Source organism: Schistocerca piceifrons, chromosome 2, assembly GCF_021461385.2.
Source record: "Schistocerca piceifrons isolate TAMUIC-IGC-003096 chromosome 2, iqSchPice1.1, whole genome shotgun sequence".
Lineage (NCBI taxonomy): Eukaryota > Metazoa > Arthropoda > Insecta > Orthoptera > Acrididae > Schistocerca > Schistocerca piceifrons.
Genome location: NC_060139.1, coordinates 900,886,304 through 900,909,503, shown reverse-complemented (window position 1 = coordinate 900,909,503; position 23,200 = coordinate 900,886,304). Strand labels below are relative to the sequence as shown.

The window sequence follows — 23,200 nt, the reverse complement described above, 5'->3', positions numbered from 1 at the left end:
ACAAAACTTGTTGCTGGCCGGGGGAGGAGAGGGGGAGGACGCGGAAAACGATGTAGTCGTTGTCGTAACGGAGCGATTAACGTGACGTCCAAAAGGGCATGATCAGTGGCTTTCGGGCCAAGAGTGGAAGCATTTCCGAAACTGCTAAGTTTGCGAACTGTTCGCGCCGTGTCGCTGTGGTTAAAGTACAGGGTGTCCGAAAAGACTTCCCCTGATTACATAAATTGATAACTCAGGGTAGAAGTAAGATACAAATATGAAACTTGTGTCGAATTGTTTACAACTATCAAAGTTTTTTCTGTTTAAGGTTCGCAGTACGTAAGTAGTGGATGAGATGCAGTGCCCAAGAAGCCATGTTAATCAGGAGAAGGCACAGTGTGTCCTGTGGTACCATGAGACCCGATCACCAACCACAGTGCAGACACACTTCCAGACAACATTTGGAAGGAATCCACCTGATGTCAAGAGCATTAAAGCCTGGTATGAGAAGTTCAAGAACACAGGATCGATTGCTGACCTTCTGAGGTCTGGTCGACCAAGAACCTCAGCAGACAGGGTGGAAGCTGTAAGGCAGTCTTTTCTGCGAAGTCCGAAGAAATCTGTGCGCAGGGCCTCACGTGCATTACAAACCTTTGTTGTTTCGTGCATATAAAGTGCAAATCGTTCAGGCCTTGTTGCCCAATGACAGTACACGTCGATATGACTTTGCGGTCGAAATGTTACCACGTATTGAGGACGATGATGGTTATCTCAGACGAATTGCCTTTTCCGACGAAGCGACCTTTTTTGTCAGTGGAATAGTGAATCGCCATAATGTGCGCATTTGGGGTTCACAACCCCCTGGCGAGTTCATGGAGTGCACCAGAGGCAGTCCAAAGGTGAATGTTTGGTGCGCGCTATTGCACGATCTAATTATCGGGCCATTCTTCTTCGCTGAGGCTACCATCACATCTGCAGTGTATCTGGACATGTTGTAACTGTACGCTGTTCCTTAGCTGCTTCAGCATCACTCCGATGTCTTGTTTCAGAAAGACGGTGCACCGCCTCATTGGGGCTTGGACGTCCGTGCCTATCTCGATATGACCTTTCCTGGGCGAGGGATTGGTCGTGATGGGTCAACGGTTTGGCCTCCACGCTCTCCTGACATAACCCCATTACACGTGTACCAGATCTTGAAACCCTGCGGCAACGGATAACCACAGTTGTTGAATCGATCCCTCCAGTGCTGTTGGTTAATGTGTGGACGGAAATTGAATATCGCCTAGATGTGCTGCGTGCTACCAAGGGTGCTCATGTGGAAGTTTACTGATGTGTGAAAAAAACTTTGATAGTTTGTAAACAATTAGACACCAGTTTCATTTTTGTATCTTACTTCTAGCCTGATCAGGGAAAGACTTTTCGGACACCCTGTACACCGCGCATGCCAAATTGGCGCGACCCAAAACCGGCACCGTGTCAACTATGCTGCACCACGGACTATAGATGATAGGTCTGAACGACGGCCACCGAGACGTTTACGGGCAAACAAACGTGCAACTGTTGAGCAACTGACCGTCCAGATGAATGAAGGGACTACTAAGAGTGTCTCCTGAACGACCGTTTAGCGAACGTTGCTGGGACTCGGCCTCCGTAGCGGGCACCTGGTTTATGCATCTATGCTGACTGCTGTTCATCGGCGATGAATGTTGGAATTCGCACGTAAGCGAAGCAATTGGAAGTCCACTGAGAGGCGACATCTAGCCTTTTCTAATGACTCACGTTTTATGTTGTATAAGGCGTGAAACGTCTGAAAGCAGACACGCTGCAACAATCATCAGAAGGCTCTAGATCGCGAGTGTTGTGGTCTGGCGAATATTATCGTGGCATTCCCTGGGTGAGCTCGTCGTTCTAGAACAACTCCAATATGCATCTATCCTTGAGTACCATGTCCACTTCCTACATGGAGTTTGATTTTTCACCTCGGTACCATGGTATCTAATACCAGGACAATGCAACGTGTCATACGGCTCACAGTGTACATGCGTGGTAGCAGGAGCACCAGGGTAAGTTCACAGTCCTCCACTGGCCAGTAACCTTGCCGGATTTAATCCCAACTGAGAATCCGTGGGACTAGGACTACATCGAATGATCTGTTGATTGGTTGAGCAATGGCGCGTGCCATGGATGCTCAACCAAGAAACCTGACGCAGCTGGCCACGACACTTGAGTCGGCATGGCCTCACATCCCTGTCGATACCTTCCAGAACCTCACTGACTGACTGCACGTCTCGCAGCGGTCCGCGTTGCAAAAGGTGGTTGTTCAGGCTTTTGACAGGTGGTCACGTTAATGTGACTGGATAGTGTCCATTATAAGGGGACTGCGGGATCAGGAAATAACGGTTTTAAATCAGTGATTTCCGTATCTCTCCCCCCCCTCTCTCTCTCTCTCTCTCTCTCTCTCTCTCTCTCTCTCTTTCCTTTCCTTTAACTTCCAACACTTTTCCCGACTGTAAAACTTAGACCGCACATCTGCGCACCCACCGAGCTTGTGCTGGATTCCACAGCGTGACCGATCCCGCTGCAGCAAATACATAGCCTTAATACCCTTTATACGGTTCCTCCTTGTTCCTGAAATGAGACGTCTTTGGAAACTTGCTCGCTACACTGTACGTACTGCAATAACGACGCCATCAATCGAATAAAACACGCTTTAACCGTTCGTTCCGAATCTCGTAAGACGCAAAGGCTCGCTCCAGAAGGTGCATTGATATTCCGCTGCTATCGCTACCGAACATATAGACGACCTAGCCGATGTCGTAAACTCCCCTTGGAGCGGGAACCAGTCACCTACACAGGCAGTACGGATATGTCGATCTCTGACAACAGCCATCATGTCCTGAACCACCAACGCCGCGGCCCGAACCGATCCATTCAATCGCTGTGTGGAGTGACAACCCTTGTTCCCCCCATCAGTGTGGGCTGGGTGGACGGGGATTTGAACCCTCTTTCTGCCAATTTTAATCACAGCTGGAGCGTTCGTGCACTATGAGTAGCACAAACATACTTTGAAACTCGCTTGAGGAATATGGCAGTAGTACAACGTTATACGTATACAGGCAGCACATCTTTTCTTCTGTCTTCTTCGTCTTAAACCATCCAGTAAACTAACACTTTCTACTCAGTGTAGTCACAGTTTCCTTTCAATGTCGTATACTTTCCTTCTCAACATATACCCATTCCAGTTATCCAATTCACCTGTACAACTCTTCATAAGTGACATTATACAAAGAAGCTTGTTTTTTTTTTAGATGTGCCCATTTACTTTCCGCCACGGTCTAAAGTCTAAAGTTGAGACATAAGAGGGCGATTTTGTATATGAATCAGTGCAGGAGCCGCTTCCGTAAATTTAAACTCTGTTCTTGAGGAACCTGTTCTCTGCAATAGCAATCTTCGGTCTAATTTAATTTTGAATTTCACGCCATAGGCAACCAAAAATTATAATTACTTGCGAGGATTGAAAAAAAAACTGAACACGTAAAATTAGAATCACATCATTAAAGAAGAGTTACCATGAAGAGCTACAACGTACGCCGAGTTATGAGCGGCAATTCCCTAGGGGTCTACAGTAACGCTAATCCAACGCGCAGTTCTTAGTCCATGGACTATAATTACGCTATTCTGTCTTCAGAACAGATAATCCAAAAAACAAAGCAAAATATGGCGCGCTACACGTGATTAATTGTAATCGAGTGACGTCTTGCCTTTCTACGCGTCCCCGTCTCAGGACCATTTTAAGTCTTCGTTCATCAGTGCGACTGTAAACGGTGCAATGTTTCTGAAGTCCTGTCAGACTTAGTTGGCGAACTGTCGGTGCCAGCTTGTTTAATGCATTCATGGCAACCACCGCAGATCTACTAGCGTATATAGTTTGATGACAGTGAGCTTACGTCGCGGAGTCACTTCTTGGACCAAACCCAACGATGGATGGTTTATTACTTTACAGACTTGAATGCACTGAATAATGTTATTTGTTATTTCTAGAAGGAACACTGCCACGAAAATGATTATTGATCGTTTTCTATCTCACAAAACTTTGTTTTAAGAACAACCGTACGACGCGAGTTGTGTGAAAAAAAGTTCATGGTAGACCAGTTTGAGGCAAACCTTTTAAGGAGCTTCAGTGTCAAAACCAGCACAAATCAGGGACAAAGGAGAAATGCAAACACGCAAAGCTTTCTTACGCGTCTACTTTTACTGTTCCCTAACGCAGAACCATCTTGCGTTGGGAGATCATAGAAAGCAAGATAGCGATTCTGTGAAGAGAGAAGAGATCATATACAAGTGTTCAGTCGGTGTTTCACAGACAGGAGCGCTGTTTGAAAAAGTTGCGCTTAGTGGAAAAGTTGGGGAATTCATTTCCTGTGACCCTGTTCAGTTCATGTAGCAGATAGTTATTCCACTGGAGGCAGGGAGGAGGTTATCTTTTAAAATGATAATCTCTTGTCCCACGATTGGTTTGATTAGCATACTAATGAAGTAATACGTCCTCTCTGCTCTTCATACTAACACAATTTTATTATTACTATGGTCTGTAAGAGCAGCTATCAAAAAATTTAAATCATTTATTTACGAGTAATGATGAAAAAATATGACTTCTAGCTTCCAAAATTTACGTTCCGGGATTCACAGAAGGGGTAAGACTGCTTGGATTAACTTTTAGTATTTTAAGCTGGGTACCTTTGTAAATGTCCTCGTTTTTAGTATTTATATCTTTACCAGAACTAATGTGGCGGAACTGCGTTTTAGACATAATGGTGCGTAGCTCTTATTTGAAGATCAGAGTATCCCTTCTTGCCCTTATTCGACAGGCAAGATAAAACTATCAAGGCCAGTCTGCGCCCATCGTTGGCAACGGGACATCCTGAGACAAGCCGTTTCGATAGAAGTAGAAGATCTCACTGCACTTGGCCTGTGAAGGACACGGCACACCGACGTGGAAGTTTTCACTCGCTCCAATTGGCTGGACGAAGTTCTGAGTAACATCCCTGAAGTGGTCACTTCGTCGGCGCCGAACTGACGTCTGAACTTCGCTACTGCAAAAAGGGAGAGAAGTCTTACGGAGACAAGTAAAATACTAACCTCACAGCTTGTAACTGTCAAAAGCTCTGACGCCAGGACAAAATAATTCGCTTTGAGTCTGCTACGCGAATGGTGCAGCATATAATAGCCGTAACATATAGTCTCCTGAGATGAAGTAATACATCTCGTGAATATTACTGTGAACAGTTGGGTAAGATACTTTAAGAGGTTGATGAATTTCGCTATTTCAGAAGTAGAATACGTAAAGAAGAAAAACGCAATGAAGACATCGCAGCAACGATTGCACGACACAAAAAGACTTTCTATAAACAGAAAGAGAGGCTGGCGTCCAAAAATATAAACCGTGAAGGAAAAAAATAACCCAGTCGCGCTACATGTGGAACAAAGCTCTGAACGAATAAACGAGAATTATGTCTGATCGAGAATGTAAGAAGAGACAGTGGTTGGGCACGTATTACACTAGGATTCGTCATTAAAAACTTCAGCTTAGCTCGTCGATGAAATAAAGAAATATATGGGCAGCCCCAGGAATGAATACGGAAGACAGGCATGCGATAACGTATGTTGCAGAAGTTATGCTGATAAGAGAATAGAACGAAGTGAAAGGATTGCAAACTGCATCACACCAGCCTTTGCGTTGACGACCGAAACAAGAACAACATTTCACACTTGGATCCTAAATTCCTCCTATTATCGTGCAATACTTTCGCCACTTACCTATCATTTGTGTATTCCCTGCTACTTCTGAGTGCTAACGTAAGATTTTTTTTCGCGGAATAGGCCATTACCAACCACGTGCTCATCATTCGATGCGGTACTGATGCGAATGTGGTCAGCACAATGTTCACCAAGCTGCTGATGGTTTTTCCGACCTTTAGAGACGCTAGTTCTCATTCAAGTAGCGCATCGATTGGCTTCAGGAGGTTCAGTGCAAACCCCAGGCCGCCCCCATTTCAAAGTACTCCCACCAAAGAAAAGTCAATAGCAGTACCGGAAATTGAACTCTGATCCTCCGCTTGACAGACATGCTTATCGCTCTGCCAAAGAAGCAGAGAGGACGACACCTACTTGCATCTCTCTTTTCATGAACGCGAAAAGATGACCGCACGAAACAGATCGATAGGTTAGGGTGGGGAAACTGCTCAGAAATTATTATATTCATCCCGCTTGATCGTGCAACGTTACCAGCAGAACGTCCGGAATAACGACCTCTCATCTATCATGTCCTCGAACAGTTATACACGGTGTGTCATAATTAATAGCGGAAACTGTCACGGACAAAGCTATACGATGACGTAAACAAAAAAAGTTCCAGAAAACATGAATCCGCAAATGAGTTGTTTGCTTGATGATTGTGAACGTGTGATTGCGAACCGTCCACGACTCCAGTAAGAAATATATTGTCCTACTTGGTACAAAAGTATCTGAAACGTAGAACTTTTCGACTGAGTCCCCATCTAAGCAAGTTCAAATTCCACTCACCGCCTACCTTAAAATGAAATATGTAAGTAGTATACTACTTCAGCACGTTACATTTTACAGTTTCCTCTACACTCATATCTGATAAAGCTGGCGTTCCACGCGTCGTCCTTGCATTTGGATGCAATAATACACTCGTCTTCGCAGTGATTTACGAATTCCTTCAAAACCTCCACACCATCTAGTACAACTTGACAGTATTACACAGTTCCCTGCCACAGTTCAATGCATAAACGGGAGTGGGGTACATTTCACTTATAAGGCGAACCCAGATAGAAAAATCCGAAGGTACAGGGCCTAATACACCTATCCATCTTGGACCATATTGGCGTGTTGGATATCGTCTCACACCAGGAGCAAAATGTGCTGGTGTTCCGTCACGCATGATCACATTCCCAACCATGAGCGAAATCTGAGTCCAATCAGATGGGTCTTAATCGAAGGTTTTACATTTAAAACACGTTTGTATTATCAGACAACATTTCTTGCTGAACTCAGTGGCGGCTCGTAATCATACATTAGCATCTGTAAGTAGTATGGAATATACCGGGTGTTCCAGGACGAATGGTCAATAATTAGATAAATGACAGGAACGATCATTCGAAGCAAAACAATCTAGTAAACACGGGCTCTAAATCGCGTATGTTAAGAGCTTGGGCACTTTTCATCTTCGCGACAGTGAAATAGAACTCTTCTAATGAAGAAGTGCTCACAGACCTTAGGCCAAGAATTTTAGAGCTTGTGTTTAATAGACATTTTTGTTTGCAAGAGTCGCTCCTGAAAACTCCTTGAATATTGGCCATTATTCCTGGGACACACTGTATCCGTCTTTGGCGACTGTAATGTGTTATTTAGATTAACTGTGTTTCGCTTTGTTTCAAAGAATCTTCTGCGAGCACTGTACCGATAGCGGGTTTTCTTACGTAGCTGTTTTGCGAGATCATAAACAGTCGTCATGTTTTAAATTACTAATGTTAACACAGGTCTAATGCCCTAATAAAACTTGAGTAATAATAATACTTTAAAGCATGACAACTGTTTATGATCTCTCCACAATTGTTACAATAAACCTTGCAGATGCTTTAAAATGAAGCGAAACGCATGTAGCCTGTGTAAGACTTTCACTACAGTTGCAGAAGACGGAATACAATATCACATACAAAAAAGCGACTGCGGACGAGATGCCTAAAAAACAACGAAGGCAACTGTATCATCAAATTTCTCGCTATAGGCTCTTTTGTGGACCCACGGTTACTGAAACGCTTTGCACCTATTGTCACGTACTTTCACCCGTGTTAATTTTCACAACGAATTATGATACGAGGGGCGTTAATTAATTAAAGTCAACACATTTTATTCTGAAAGCACATTCGTTTTCTTCAGGATTTCAATAGACAATATTATTTCCCACTCTTTTAGTTACAAAACCGTATTTTTCAACAATCTCCGTTCAATGTGAGGGCCTTACGCCACCGTACTGGGAAGGTCTGTATACTCGCACAAATCGACTCCTCTAGTCGAGGTCGGAGCCAATGTCTTACCGCACCAGCAACCTCCGCATCCTCCACATTCTGCTTCTCGCGGAGTGCATCCTTCACTGGACCAAAGAGATGGAAGGCAGAAGGTGCGAAATCCGGGCTGTAAAGTGACTGAGGGTGGATAGGCTCGTCTCGGGTGTGCAGACTTGTGCGAGGCCTTACGTTGTCATTTTTGTGGCGGCAAACACGCTAAAATAGTTTCTTGAGTTGGCTAAGGGTCACACAATACACGTCCGAGTTGATCGTTTCAACCTTCACAGTCCCAGAAAACCGTAACCATAACTTCACCGGCCAAGGATGTGGCTTTGAACTTTCTCTTCGGAGGAGAGGGAGTGGTGCCACTCCATGGTTTGTAGCTTTTGTGATGAAGCCATGTTTCATCGCCTATGACGATGCTCTACACAACACCGTCACGATCAGCCTCGTTACGAGCAAGGAGTTCCGCAAAGATCGACCTTCATTGCTCTTTATGGTCTTCTGTTAGTTGGCGACGAATCCCGCGGGGACACACCTTTGATAATCCGTCTGGTGGACGAGCGAGTCAGCACTGCGTACAGAGACGTCCAGTTGTACAGCGAAGTGTTTATTTGCGATCCGTCGATCACCTCGTAAGTGTCTCAGCCCGTTACAGCATTGCAGGAGTTACAGCTGTGTGCGGCCTGCTGGCACGCGATTTAGAAGGCAACGTATAGCGCCGCCATCTATGGAAACTTCATGAAACTATATGGACTGAAGTGGCAGTATTTCACGATGCCCCACAAAAAATTCCGCATTTTTCAACCAAAACTGAGCAAGAAAAGAAAAATGTGTTGCGCTTATTGAACGCCCCTCGTACAGCCTGTACATGAACGAACACGTTACGATGATTGCGGGATGAATTTGTAGGCCGCCGAATCATCGAGTCTAAATGCATCCAACACTTTTATCAAAGTGTGTATCTACCATATTATGTTAAAAACGTAGCTACGGTAGGCTGGTGAAAGCGCTTCGATCAGCAGACTGCAGCGCCCTCGGTGAAGTCCCAAAGTCCGCGCGCCTTTGCCTAGGGTGGTCGGGGCGACTGTGGGCTGCACGTGCGCCGCCTGCCCCCAGAGGTGCTCAGCTGGCGGCCCGGCTCTGGCTCGGCTCGGGTCGGCCGCGGCTGGTGTGGCGGGAGCAGGGAGCAGCGCGATCAATACAGCCTGGCCCGCTAAGGCCGCCACAGCCGCCAGCTCTCGTCAAGTGTCCCACACTGCCGCCTCCGCGCTGCACCGCGCCACGGCACGGCACGGCACGTGTCGCTCGCTCCCGCTCTTGAAAACACCTCCTGGCAGTCGCCCGTGCAATCAGCCCTGCAACCTGCTTCACTACTGCAACATCGTTCATCGGCAGCAAAAAGTGCTTCACATGTTCAACAGGTGCGCCTTGCAAATAAAGACGCCATATGATGAATTTGGCACACCGAGGAGACTCAAGCTAACATCGTAAACACTGTCTCTAGCCTTGGTACTGGCTTCGATTAGGCGAAGAGAAGAACCATCTACAGTCTGATTAAAATTACTTGACATCTGACTCTTCACGTGTTGGAGTTTGTTTCCTCCAGTCAGAGCGCTCAACATCATGCTCGAACCGTTCGCTGATGCCATATTGCAACAACAACTGGTCGGTTCCCTTTCAATTCCTCGTCTGGCATTCTTTCTTGTGTTTGGATACCGAATCATTGGCCTGGCACTTATTTCATCTACATCCATACTCCGCAATCCACCATAAGGTGCGTGGCGGACGGTACCTCGTACCACAACTAGCATCTTCTCTCCCTGCTCCACTCCCAACGAGGGAAAAATGACTACCTATATGCCTCTGTACGAGCCCTGATCTCTCTTACCTTTGTCGTCTTTCCGCGAAATATAAGTTGGCGGCAGTAAAGTTGTATTGCAGTCAGCCTCAAATGCTGGTTCTCTAAATTTCCTCAGTAGCGATTCACTAAAAGAACGCCTCCTTTCCTTTAGAGACTCCCACCCGAGTTCCTGAAGCTTTCCGTAACACTCGCGTGATGATCAAACCTACCAGTAACAAACCTAGCAGCCCGCCTCTGAATTGCTTCTATGTCCTCCCTCAATCCGACCTGATAGGGATCCCAAACACTCGAGCAGTACTCAAGAATAGGTCGTATTAGTGTTTTATAAGCGCTCTCCTTTACAGATGAACCACATCTTCCCAAACTTCTACCAATGAACCGAAGACGACTATCCGCCTTCCCCACAACTGCCATTACATGCTTGTCCCACTTCATATCGCTCTGCAACGATACGCCCAAATATTTAATCGACGTGACTGTGTCAAGCGCCACACTACTAATGGAGTAATCAAACATTACGGGATTCTTTTTCCTATTCATCTGCATTAATTTACATTTATCTATATTAGCTCCCATTCTTTACACCAATCACAAATCCTGTCATCTTGTATCCTCCCACAGTCACTCAACGACGACACCTTCCCGTACACCACAGCATCATCAGCAAACAGCCGCACATTGCTATCCACTATATCCAAAACATCATTTATGTAGATAGAAAACAACAGCGGACCTACCACACTTCCCTGGGGCACTCCAGGTGATACCCTCACCTCCGATGAACACTCACCATCGATGACAACGTACTGGGTTCTATTACTTAAGAAGTCTTCGAGCCACTAATATTTGGGAACCAATCCCATATGCTCGTACCTTAGTTAGGAGTCTGCAGTGGGGCACCTAGTCAAATGCTTTCCGGAAGTCAAGGAATATGGCATCCGTCTGATACAGCTTCATCCATGGTTCCCAAGATATCATGTTTCGTATTTCATCACAAATGATAGCTACACCAAAACTGGAATACACACGTTTCATACACGACACTAAGCAAATACTACTGGATCTTTCTGCACAAGACGCGATTCAGCATCACATACACAGTTATAATAATCACGAGGTCGGCTTTGCGTCACATTGCGTGAAGCCTAACTTTTGAAAGCTGCAATGAGTCGTTGCGAATGGGTAACCACGGTGATAAACACAACTACTTGACTCAGAGTTGTGCCGCACCTCAATGTTTAGCGTATAAACCTGACGTGTAGAAAGTCGTAAGTATGAATCTCGTCAAGTGTAGCGATTTTTTTATATTTCCAAATTTAATCAAAGGAGTTTATTATTTTTATTCAATTAATTGGTTTAAATGTAATCTTTTATTTCTATTTCTTTGCCTCATCATTTTCATCATAGTACTGATTTGTATTTGCTATTATTTTCCTTCCTATTATTCTTTTTTCGTTTGGAATCTGCCTGTGTCACCTACAATCTGCAACCAAGTACCAACGAGGACTGCTCATCGGCTGGTAGCGTGGCAGGTCATGTAGCCAGTGAAAAGGTAGTTTCAGATAACCAATGATAGCGAGGAGTTACAGTTTGCTGAAACTGACCTTTTTTTCTGTCTTTGAGTTTGCTCGTAGAGATTAGCTTTAACCACTATGAACAGAGCGATCGTGATTGTAGTTCTGACGCAGAATGTTGACCGGATGCACTGCATTATCACGAGGCTGCGATTAGCTTACGACACGAGTTTAAATTCAGGGCTATAAAACGCGTCGTCTGTCGCAGTTCAGACGTTGGTCATCTAAAATAAGCTGTCGACAGGGCATCTCCCATTTCCGACATACCTTGCAGCGGCCACTCCCAACGTTCCTGCGCATTAAACATTAACGACATTTATAAAGTGACCCGCCGTGTTTGTGCCACTTATAATCGGCGTAGCCGCAGCCGATGTGCCAACACTGTAGCGGCAAGTGACAGACGTCAACTACCAATTTTAATCGGACTGTAAGTTCTTCAGGTATGCCATATGCAGCTGAAGCCACTCATTCACATACAGATCCTGTGGTGTTGCTAACCTGCAGGAATGTCGGTCGATTGCTACGTTTCACCCGCTGTTCCAAATATTCCCAGACGTGTTCTACGAGCGTGTGCATGCTGCCTCGTGAATACGACTGTTGTCATCTCGGAAGAAGAGTGTCCACAGCACACTCATCATGAAGATGTAGGAGAAAGAGCAACACTTGATCCGCGAGAATGCTTATTTTAACATCCTCCTACATGCCCAGGGTAACCTGAATGAGTGACCTTACGTCATGGTATGAGAAGCACTCCAAAACATCATAGAACCACTTCTAGTTTGGACTACACCATCCACACACACTGTAGCTTAAGCGCCTCATTGCGCCAATCGGTGCAAGCACAATTAGAAAATACGCAGAATAGCAATTCTTCGCACCACTCTACACGTCTCCAGTCAGCTACTGTCCTGCCAGCAATTCCTGTCGGTTTTGAAACCGACCGTCACTGAAAAAGGGTGACGCCCATCTTCGGCCCCTGTTCGTCAGGAACTATACACCACCACACATCTTACGCCGTGTTAAACACCTGAAAGTAATACACGATTCGTTGCAGAAACGTTGAACAGTCCGCGTTAATACAAGAACAAATCAACCAGCTTCAATCACGGTGTTTTCTACATCTCCTTCCTGTCAGTCTCTCGCGTCTTTACGTCTTCTCCCACCTCACTGTGCTGAGCCCATACTACTGACTGGGAGACACATCTTACATCAGCAATGGAGGATGACATGATGGCCTGGAACTACGTCTACACCACCTATAGCGCTCCAGAGCAACCCGTTTACTCTTCTAAGAAGGATGAAAATACTTCGTCCCGTGAGCTTATTTTTATTCATTTTCCCATGGCGGAACTCTCTCTCGACTGTTATGCAATTGAAATTGAAGTATCCTTTGCGTACAAAAGTAGGGGTGTTTATCGTCCTGCCGTAATTAGTTTCGGACTAGGACCTATCCTCATATTGGCTCTATTTCTATCCCCAACACCCTTCGAGTTATTTTCAATATTCTCTGCAACTGTGACATAATGAGAGATAAGGTGTAACCACAAGCTGCCTTATGTGATGGACTTTGCGCAGCGCAGTGCACTTTTTAACATTGCGAAGTACACGCCTGTACTCATTGCATGTGTGTTATTCTCGGCAGACAACGGCCACTCAGCCACTCTACATCACCTATAGGGCACATGTAGGTCGCAGAATATTCCGGTCACGTATTTTGGCGCTTATTTTTTAATAGTAGTGATGTCTTTCGATAAAAAAAGAAAGCACAGCATGGACTTATTATTAAGTACTACAGGCGTCGGGGAGCCATGCGAAAGTTCGACGCGAAATGTTATTTCAATAACGAGCTGGCCGTCTGAAAGACTACGTGGTGACAACTAAAAACAAAAACTAATACTAATATTCAATAAAACACATTATGCTACAAATGTAATAAAATCCTAGTAACCGTCACACTGTCGCAAGTACAACCCTTCTTGTATTTCGCAGTTGCCGGAGCAATGGCAGAAATGCTTATTCTGAAATAGGAAACAAATAGCGTAAACTTGTATACGAATCAACGGGTGCCAGATATGCAGCGTCACTATTACCTTATCTATTTAAACATTGTACAAGGTGATTCAAAAACATCGACCTGATTTTACTGGCGTACATAAACTACAAGAACTTGGGGTGAGTTTTATTTACACACTACGTGTATCATGTAAGCTTTCGTTAGTATCTCACGCATGTTTAATACACCATCCACCGGACGCATGACAAGCACCCAGACGATAGTCGTACTTGTCCCCTACATTCTTCGAACATATCTGGGACTACCGCATTCTCTGCTGTTGCTATGCGGCATAGCACTTCACCCACCGTTGTTGGAAGGGAGACACACAACAGTTTTTCATAAACACAGCAAAAGCAAAGAAGAAGAACAAAAACACACATCGTTAGACTGAATGACCTAGAAGGATAAACGTGTTATGTGAAATCCATACGCCCCTTACGCTGTAGGAGATGCTGTCCCGCTTTTCCCACGGGAATCACGCGCCACAGTGGCAACTGGATTACACTTGTTGACACGGAAAATGCAAAACGTCTTTTGTTACTGTTTTACCGTCGTCGTAAATCGGCGAACACTGGATAACGAACGAGTGCGCGAGTTACCTACGCCAGGTAATACCCCTACCAGGAACCATAAGAACCGTCAACTTACAACTGGTGCCAGTACCAACTTTAGTTTCGATGCGTACCTTAAAATTTACTTCAAGTTTGGTGTCTTCAGTCATGTAGAAGATGTGGTATTGTGAAATCGAGTCTTTTCGGAACAACCTGTATCACTTGTAACTATGTTAAATACACTTCCTCATAGTCCCAAACATACTGCCGAAATCTGCATGTACCAACTAGTGAAATTTTAATAGTAACAATTTTTTTAGATATTGTTTTAACCACAGCCGACTGTTTTTTATTTGTATTTGTATTACAATCAATAAAGAACGGTCTGATGTTCGAACAAGCAGGTACATGAACACTGGAAGGACACAGAGGCAACTCGTAGACATTAGAGTTCGTATGCATGCGTTACACCAATTTTGACGCACGTGTATATTCCCAAGCGTTTACGCACGAGAAGCGGGGCATCATAAAGCTACATTTAACTGCTACACGCAACGTGGAGCATGAATACAACCGGTGTCATGAGCATACTCACTCTCCCAAATGTCACTTTCAAAACATCATTTTAAGTTGGTTATAACACGCCACGCTGAGTGTGCACCCATTTCATTCATGTATCATGAAATTAACTGGAGAATGCGATAGATCACGCGTTAACTAGCACACTAGTGCTGGAGGGCAACACGATCCATGCGTTGCTAACAAAAAGCGTCACAGGACTTCCGTGGGTTTAGCTGAGAAGCTGTCTGACGCAAGGCATATGGACTGTAATTACATTTTATGAATACGGAGGTTGTCGATAGATAGTCTCTGGAGGAATGGTATATTCTGGAGAAACCTCTGTCTTCTCTCTTGTTCTGTGCGCTTTTCTTCCAGACAGAAATTCCCAGTCTTCCTAACAGGTGCTGCGTTAGTTTCTCAGATGACCGATACAGACCCAAGGATCGCAAGAGGCTGTGTCTGACGAACAAGAGGGACGGAAATACAGTCTCCAAAATGTTTTTATAATTTATTAAATATAGTGTTTCCCATTTTAAATTCATCCACATCATGAGAATTTGCGCTATGCCCACAGCGTCACGGAGTGAGAAGTTGAAGGAATAACTTTATGCCATGGACAAACGAACCTGTACAGTAATACGCAGAGGAGATAACGGTGGTAAAGATTTGTGCAAGGTAAGCCTCGAGTAAAATAATTGTGAAAATGTTTTTCTTTTGGAAACGGATGAAAGAAACTGATTTTGTGCACCTATTTGTAACTGTTGAGTTGTGGATCTACAACTTAAATTTAGAAATGCCGTAGGCCTTCATTATCTTCCCTCACGGCAATACGCCTGCAAGGATAAACCAGCCTAAGGACTGCGCTTTCTCTGTTTTAAATATGGATTACATATCTGGGATATGTTGCGCCAAGGGTTGTGCGAAAAACTTATTAGGGACGCCATCACAGTTGCTTCCCCCATACAGACCACCACCACGTATATTCTGGGGTTAGATATCTTTGCCACTTTCGAAACCTAGCAATTTAAAGCTGTTCATACATTCTTCTTCGTGATCATCCTATCCTCCTCCTGCCCTTGGGCATACAATCATATGTGTTCCTTGGTATCCATCCGGTTTTGATCCATTCGTATTAGATGGTCATACCATTGCTTCCTATACTGATATCTTTTTTACTGTTCCTAAAACAAGGAGTTCCTCTCATACCTCAGGTTCCTCTTATGATCTACTTTGAATCCTGCCATAAGTCTCAGAAGTCTCTTTTCTGCCGCGTTAATTCTCTGTAATTGTCAGGAAGTCCATACTTCGGATTCAAAGAGCAGTAAAGGTACAGTTATAGTACGATAGAATTTAAGTAATGTTTTTCGTGGATTTGTTCAGGAGCAATCTCTTAACCGTACGTAACATTTGTAACTATCTCTGTAGTTTCTTTTCAGAAACATTATCATAAGCATAAGAGATGTCACACCACGTAGTGACTACATGAACATATACCAGTAAGTTATTCGCGATTATGATTTTAGCTCTAGATATTTTTTTCCACAAATGTCATACACTTAGTTTTCTTTGTGGATATCGTTATATTGATTGCCATTGTATGTAATTACTATACAACCTTTTCTCATGGTAAGTCTCAGTCATCACTTGCAAATAAATGTTATTCTCTACAGATTTACAAAAATTAGTCATCTTCAGGAGCCTACAGAATTAGGGATATTACAAATCTTTAGACCTTGGCTACACATTTATGTTGGAACATCTGTTAGCAGATCACAACACCTTCTTCAAAGAATCATAATGCCGTGATAAGTCCAAAACTGTACATATTGTACGTGATTATTTTAAACACTGATGGACAATTTACAGCAACTGAATCACACCTATGTATCTGCTGTGCTAGCAGCCATGAATGAAGTAACAGACCATAGAACTCCTTGTAGATTAAATTTCAGCCTCCAGTTGGATAAGCAAATAAACATTACCTAGGTTTCGGCTGCAATAATGTAGCCTCCTTCTGCGTTATTATAGGCGAAACCTAGGTAAAGTTTATTTGCTTATACAACTGGGGGCTGAATTTTAATATAATTATATTTTACAGTTGCTGACTCTGCTGCATCATGCTAGAAATATCCTTTTAGATTGTCTTTCGTACTTGCCAGTATAACCCAGTCGTCAGCAAAAAGTAGTGAGAGAGATTGTACATCTCGGCGGGTAGAAGTCTTCCATTTCATTTTGCCAGTTGCTGACAGTGTCATACGTTGAGTAGTGTAAATAATAAATGACACCCTTGTCTGACTCCTTGTGTGATTTTTCTCCTTCCTGTACTAATAGCTGCGCCGATGCTTATCTTGATCTTGCTACCAGCATACAAATTCTGAATTGAACTTATTAAATGCTGGGACAAACCATACTGTCCTTAAATTTCCCATAACTTATATCTCATCTCACAGAGCTGTAGACTTTTGATAATGCACGAATATATACATTGGGAGCAGTTTATCACGCCAAAATGCAACGATTTGTTCTGTGGTGTAGGTTGACGGTGCCAAAGAGGGTGATTAGCTAATTGCTGAATAATGATACAAAGGGTTAATGCCAAAATTAAAGGCAAATGACTCACTTCGAGAAATTTACAGCGGCAGTGGACATGTACTGCTGATCGTATGTTAAATAAGGCTTGGTGGACCATCTACTTCAGATCCGGAACACAAACTTCAATTGTCACTTTCGCAAAAAAATTTCCCCAAAAAATGGTTCAACGTAAGTGAAAATGTATATACGCATATTGAAGCGATGAATGAAAATTTGTACCAAGGCCAGGATTTGAACCCGGGTCTCCTGCTCACTAGGCAGATGCGCTGACCACTACGTCACCCTGACACACTGGCTTTGTGCAACTACACTGACTATCCTAGCACGCCTCACCCCTCAAATCAAATCCCCATTTATGCTTAAGACCACTTTGGATTGTTGAAACTTGAAATGTGTCTGGCACGACATACTTTAATTTGATAAGTGAAAATTGTGAGACGGCAGCAGCAGAATTTCCTTTCACGGATGAAATTTACTTAACTGGATGGACGTTTGAGAATATGTATGAAGCTACTAGGTCGCTACTGCGTGAATGCAGATCGCTGCAGAGCAACTAGCACAGCTTGCTGCGTCGAGTGAAACACGCGGAGCCGCAGGACCGGTTTCAACTTTGGGGGTTTCCTCACTGGCGCGCCGAGACCCACTTCACGATCTGTGAGCGCGGGCGGCCAACATGAATGAGACGGAGCCTGCCAGCTGTTAGCCGGCGCTGGCCACTGGCGCAGAGTCGGCCTTATCGCGAGCACCGACCGCCCCACTTGCGAAACATCCCGCCACGCTGTCTGACCGTCTTCCCTACAGCAACTCTGAAGTGGCTGCTTGCCGGCGCTGCTACTTGCCGATCGTACAGAGCTAATTTGACGTCGGTTGTGCTCACACTTCACAAATAGGCTTTAAAGCGTCTCCATGTCCAAGCATATCAAACGCATTTACGGCACTGAAAATACACATTATAAGCCTATGTTGGCTGCTATACTAAAAGCGTAGCCACTAACCATTAAAATATTTAAATGGGGAACCTGTCAGCAGACTAGATCAACTTTAAATTCTAGACAAGTCAGAATCCTTAACTTTCTCTCTTTCCTTGCACTGAAAGGATTTGATTAAGTACATCATTGATGGAGGAAATTAAATCTTCACTTAGCATACCATCCTTCCCACCCATCGAACCCCCTGCAGGGGAATTGAAATGAAGTGCTCGGTACCACTTTACTTCGGGATGCACCTTGAGCGAAGTCAACCCCAATACTCCGACAACAGTGTTATTCTGCACTGATTCATACACCGTCAGAAATCCATTTATGGCCTTTCCTTCTCAATTTTCCGCCTTCTTCCGGCTCTGTCTTCTCTTTTAATTTAGTTGTGTCTTCTGGACGACTACATGTCAAACCCAAATGTATACTAAACTTCAACTCCAGGATACTGTGATGTTTACATACCATTCCATGGCGTTTTTAGTCAACACGGTACTAATATTAACTGTTTCACATTGAAGATTAGAGCCGCAGTTTTTATGAATAATAAGACAGTCTTTTCTCCCTGAGTACGAACAAATAACGCTGAGCAAAAATATTTCGCTGCCGGAACCATGTATAGCATTCTCTTGTTGTTCAATCCGCGTCAAGAGCACGTTAAGTCTCGAACTTTTGAAGATATTCACTATCTTTTTCGTTAGTGTATAGTGAATATCTTCAGAATCATGTATCACACAGTTCGAACAGCGAGGGTATTTTATACAATTGAACGGAATGTCATTCGTAAGGCCTTAACTGCTACTGATACGAGGAAAGTAGAATGATACACTGAATTTACGTGACTATATTTGAGAAGATGGTTACGGGACACTCCCTTATTCAAGACCCGAATTACTGAAATGAACTGGATTTCCCATGAACAATGAATTCTCAACTCTTTAGAAGGACACACAGTAATTTAGAATTGAAGAGCAACGCGCGCGAACGTTTGAAACCAACGAGAATGAATGTCGCCCAGTGGCGATCGAATTGAAGGCTCGCTGTGTGGTACTGTGCAGTGTTGTTCTGAAACCGTAAAGGGGGGCGCCACAGAGCCGTGTCACAAGAAACAAACAGTATCTTGTCCCCTGTTCTGTCATCTGGTACAGAAATACGACGGCGGATCAGAAAGTCTTTGCCGCTATTTTTTATTGGCTGAAATAAGATATATACAGGTAACCACAAATATACGTAATATTATTCGTACCTTACACTATTTTTCATACACTCCCCACACCGGTTCAGACATCTATCCCATCGCAGCGCTAAGTTTGAGGTGCCCCTGTGATAGAATTCGTCTGTTTCGCCGTCGGACTGCTGTCTTCACTGTCCCGCTAGGAACTTCTTCAGTCACAAACTTTTGTACATGGCTGCACGTTCAGAGACCGTAAATAATTACAATTGAAAGAAAACTGCCCTCGGTCACTATTTTTAACGAATTAACCGGGTTTCAACACTGCTAGGAGTGTCTTCCTCAGAATTTAAATCAAAGAATGGGCTATAACATGGTCACAGTCCTAGCAGTGTTGAAACCCGGTTAATTCGTTAAAAATAGTGACCGAGGGCTGTTTTCTTTCAATTTTACTTCTTCAGTCGATCGAAAACGTGGAAATCGCTAGGCGCGAGGTCCGGACTGTATGATGGGTGGTACAGACTCTCCCAACGAAGTGACCGAAGCTTGCACGCGGTTCTGACTGCCAAATGTAGCCTTCCATTGTACTGCAGGATAACCACGTTGCCCACATCGAGGATCCCTCAACGCTTCTTCCTCATGGCAGCTCGCAAACGTGACAACGTGGAACTATATCTGTCGCCATCCATGGTTGCACCTAACGGCATGAAATCCAGCTAGAGCGGTCCACGGCAATCGCGAAAGATCGTTAACATTACTTTCCTAATAAGAGGGCACTGAATGGATTTTTCCCCCTTTCTTTTTCGTAACAGGCACACGCAAATGTTTCCACACTATGCTCTGCTACTTCCATTTCGGCGTGAAACACTGCATCCATGTTTCATCGCCAGTAACAGTGCGGTTCAGGAACCTGTCGCCCTTCTAGGTATACCGTTGCAGACGATTCAATGAAGCAGTCATTCGTTGTCTTCATTATGTTATCCAACTACTTAGGCACCACCGCCATGGTATCTTCAGATACCCTACGGACCCGTGAACGAAGTTGTGAACAATTCCAAACGAAATGCCAAGCTCCCAGGAAATCTCCTTGAGGGGCACACGCCGATCCGCTTTCACCACTACATCCACGCCGGAAACGTTGTCAGTCAGCGACTAATGCCGCCGCCTCGAACGCTCGCTGCCATGCAAGTCTTCAGGGCCTTTTGCATACTCGCAACACCAGCGCTTCACCCTTCTCAATGCGAGACATCTTTCCCCATGTGTGGGCTGCATTTACCTGTGGATTTCGATGTGCGTTCATCCCTTGCTCCATAGAAAACCAATCACACTTCGTTGCTCTGTCGCCGTGGACGTGTGGAACATAACCGCCATCTTCAGCAACTCTCAGCAGCGCCGTGCCGCGGATCTATCGTCGGATAAAGCACTGCCGGTCCAAAGAAGGTCCAGAGCTGGGAATGGATATGTTGAGTTCGCATTTACAACCGTACTTTGGCTACAGAAAAAAAAGAGGTAAACGTTTTCCAATTCACCCTCGTATTAGCGCACAGTGTCGTTTTTCAGTAGTCAATTTATGTAACTTAAGAATTTGATATACTTTATACAGAGAAAAACATTTAAAACATAGAAAATGTCCTAATTACTGCGTTTTATTAATTGTGGATAGAACATGGACGTTCTGCTATTTCACTGCGGAAAGCTGACTCCATTTGCAGTCTCAATGAATACTGTGACATGAATTTTTCATGTACGCAATCGGTGATTATGTACGAGGCAGTTAGATGAAAAACAAATTTCGACCGATCAGTACGCGAACTTTTGTTTGATAACGAATGAGGAACAGTAAACAGTCGGCGATGCGAGCAACACTCACACTTCGGTTTCAGTGAGCATGCGGGTGGACTGCATCGAACAAGATGTAGGAATACACGTCATTTTAAGATTCACATGCCTGATACAGATGGAGGGTCTAGCTACAAGAATTGAACATGTTATAAACAGATTCCTCCCTCTCCAAGAGGCATCTGCTTCTTTAATACCCATTCATATAACACTACATTACATTATCGCCCAAACACCGAACACCTTATTCTCACCAAACACGAGCACAATTCCTCTCCAGCGTTGCTATAGGAGCTTCACTTAAGAGCGCAAAACCGGCCCATCACGCGTAGCGAATGGAAACGATACTATACAGTCGATACAGATAGACGACCCAGGCCGCCCTCCTTTTGATGACAACGTCGACCTGATCCTCCTGAGAGGATCACGCTATCCCGCCAAATGGACGGGACATGCCCTTGAAAGGAGATCTCCCGTCGCTCACAAGACGAGACGTTGCACTTAGCATCCCCCGAGGAAAGCTCAAATAAAAATAACATTTTTATTTGCATATGTCAGCCGACGTTTCTTTCCATCAAACATTCCCGATGACAGGAACGACCTAGGTTAAATTCCAGTGATCATTCGCTACACAGTGTGTTTTGCCATATGCCTACATGTCACATCGTTCAACTTGTCCTCAGTAGTATCCGTAAGTGACAAGAAGAATAGGCTATAATCAAAGTTAATCGATTGATGACAGCAGGCAATTCAGAAAACTAATATTCTGAAGGCTGGCAAACAAACATACAAACTGTAAGTCACGCTGCCAGTGGAATAGTTGTTAATGATAGCAATATAATTCATGGAACTCATGTCATTTTTGTGATGATAGCTGTCGTATACAAATACCTGCAAAAATTGCTGCTACAAAGGGAAGCTACTAGTAAACTGCAGGAATGAAATTTCTACGGAAAAAAAGGGGAAAAATTATTAAATGAGAAAAGGTGCACAGCGAAATGATTCTGACCCATTCAGAAAATGAAACAGGAGGCCACAGAGTTTTAGCATCAGCCGTCTTATGTTTTAGATTGAGCGGTATGAAACCCATTACTGCTGTTCGCACAAGCATTTTGAGATATTTGCACCTTTTTCATAGAATGCACGAAGGTAAACATTCCTACAGATAATCCTCTGTATTACACGCATTATGTCAATATGTTTGTCGGTTCTTATGCTACTGACCAGTGCCGTGACTAAACAGGGTATGTCTTCGTCAATCGTACTACATTGAAGATATTCAAACCGCGTCGTTATGTTTCAACATACGATTCTCAGTGGAAAGTGCTCTAATATTCATTTTATGGGGAAAAAGAATGACTACTAATCTTGAGTATTACTATTAACGATACGCAATAGTCATCTCCCTTACCTTAAATACTGTCTAAAATTTTGTTGCGGTACTAGCAACAACTCCTGAAAGCTAAGAAGAATGGTTTAACGATTTCCATTACTGCCTATCACAAATGATCGATACTACATAACAAGTACGCCACGAGACTCAACTTGATTCACTACTCCCTGATAGATCTGGTTACTACCTTCTGTTCTTTTCATTACGTTTCTCACTCGCACCGAACCAGTAGTTTTCGTGGTTCAGTTCGTTACTCGAAGCTACATTACGTTTCGGTAGTGATTTGCTTTTGCCTACCCACCGACAACGGAAGACGTAAAATAGATTAATGCAATGTTGCAGAGAAATGTTCAAAACTTTTAAAGCCTGTAAAGAGTGCTATGGAAAAATCTTGATCTACTTTTATTTAATTAGAGGTCTTAATTTTGATCTTTGTTTTTGTAAAATAAAATACGCGGCACATATACAGGACGATGACGTCATGGATAAAGCATCTTTGTAAGTCATCTCAGAACTATTTACTGAAGTATCAGCGGGCGCTATGTAGAAGCAACAT

General features: G+C 43.9%; 1 protein-coding gene and 1 non-coding gene across 2 annotated transcripts in view; both read right to left on the bottom strand.

Annotated features, from left to right (window-relative positions):
- LOC124776710 (serine/threonine-protein phosphatase 2B catalytic subunit 2-like) overlaps nucleotides 1–23,200 on the bottom strand; it is a gene marked incomplete in the record, with an annotated part of 781,818 nt that overhangs the window by 615,101 nt on the left and 143,517 nt on the right.
- Nucleotides 17,484–17,555, bottom strand: Trnat-agu. The gene has a single exon. It is a non-coding gene; the product is annotated as a tRNA-Thr (tRNA).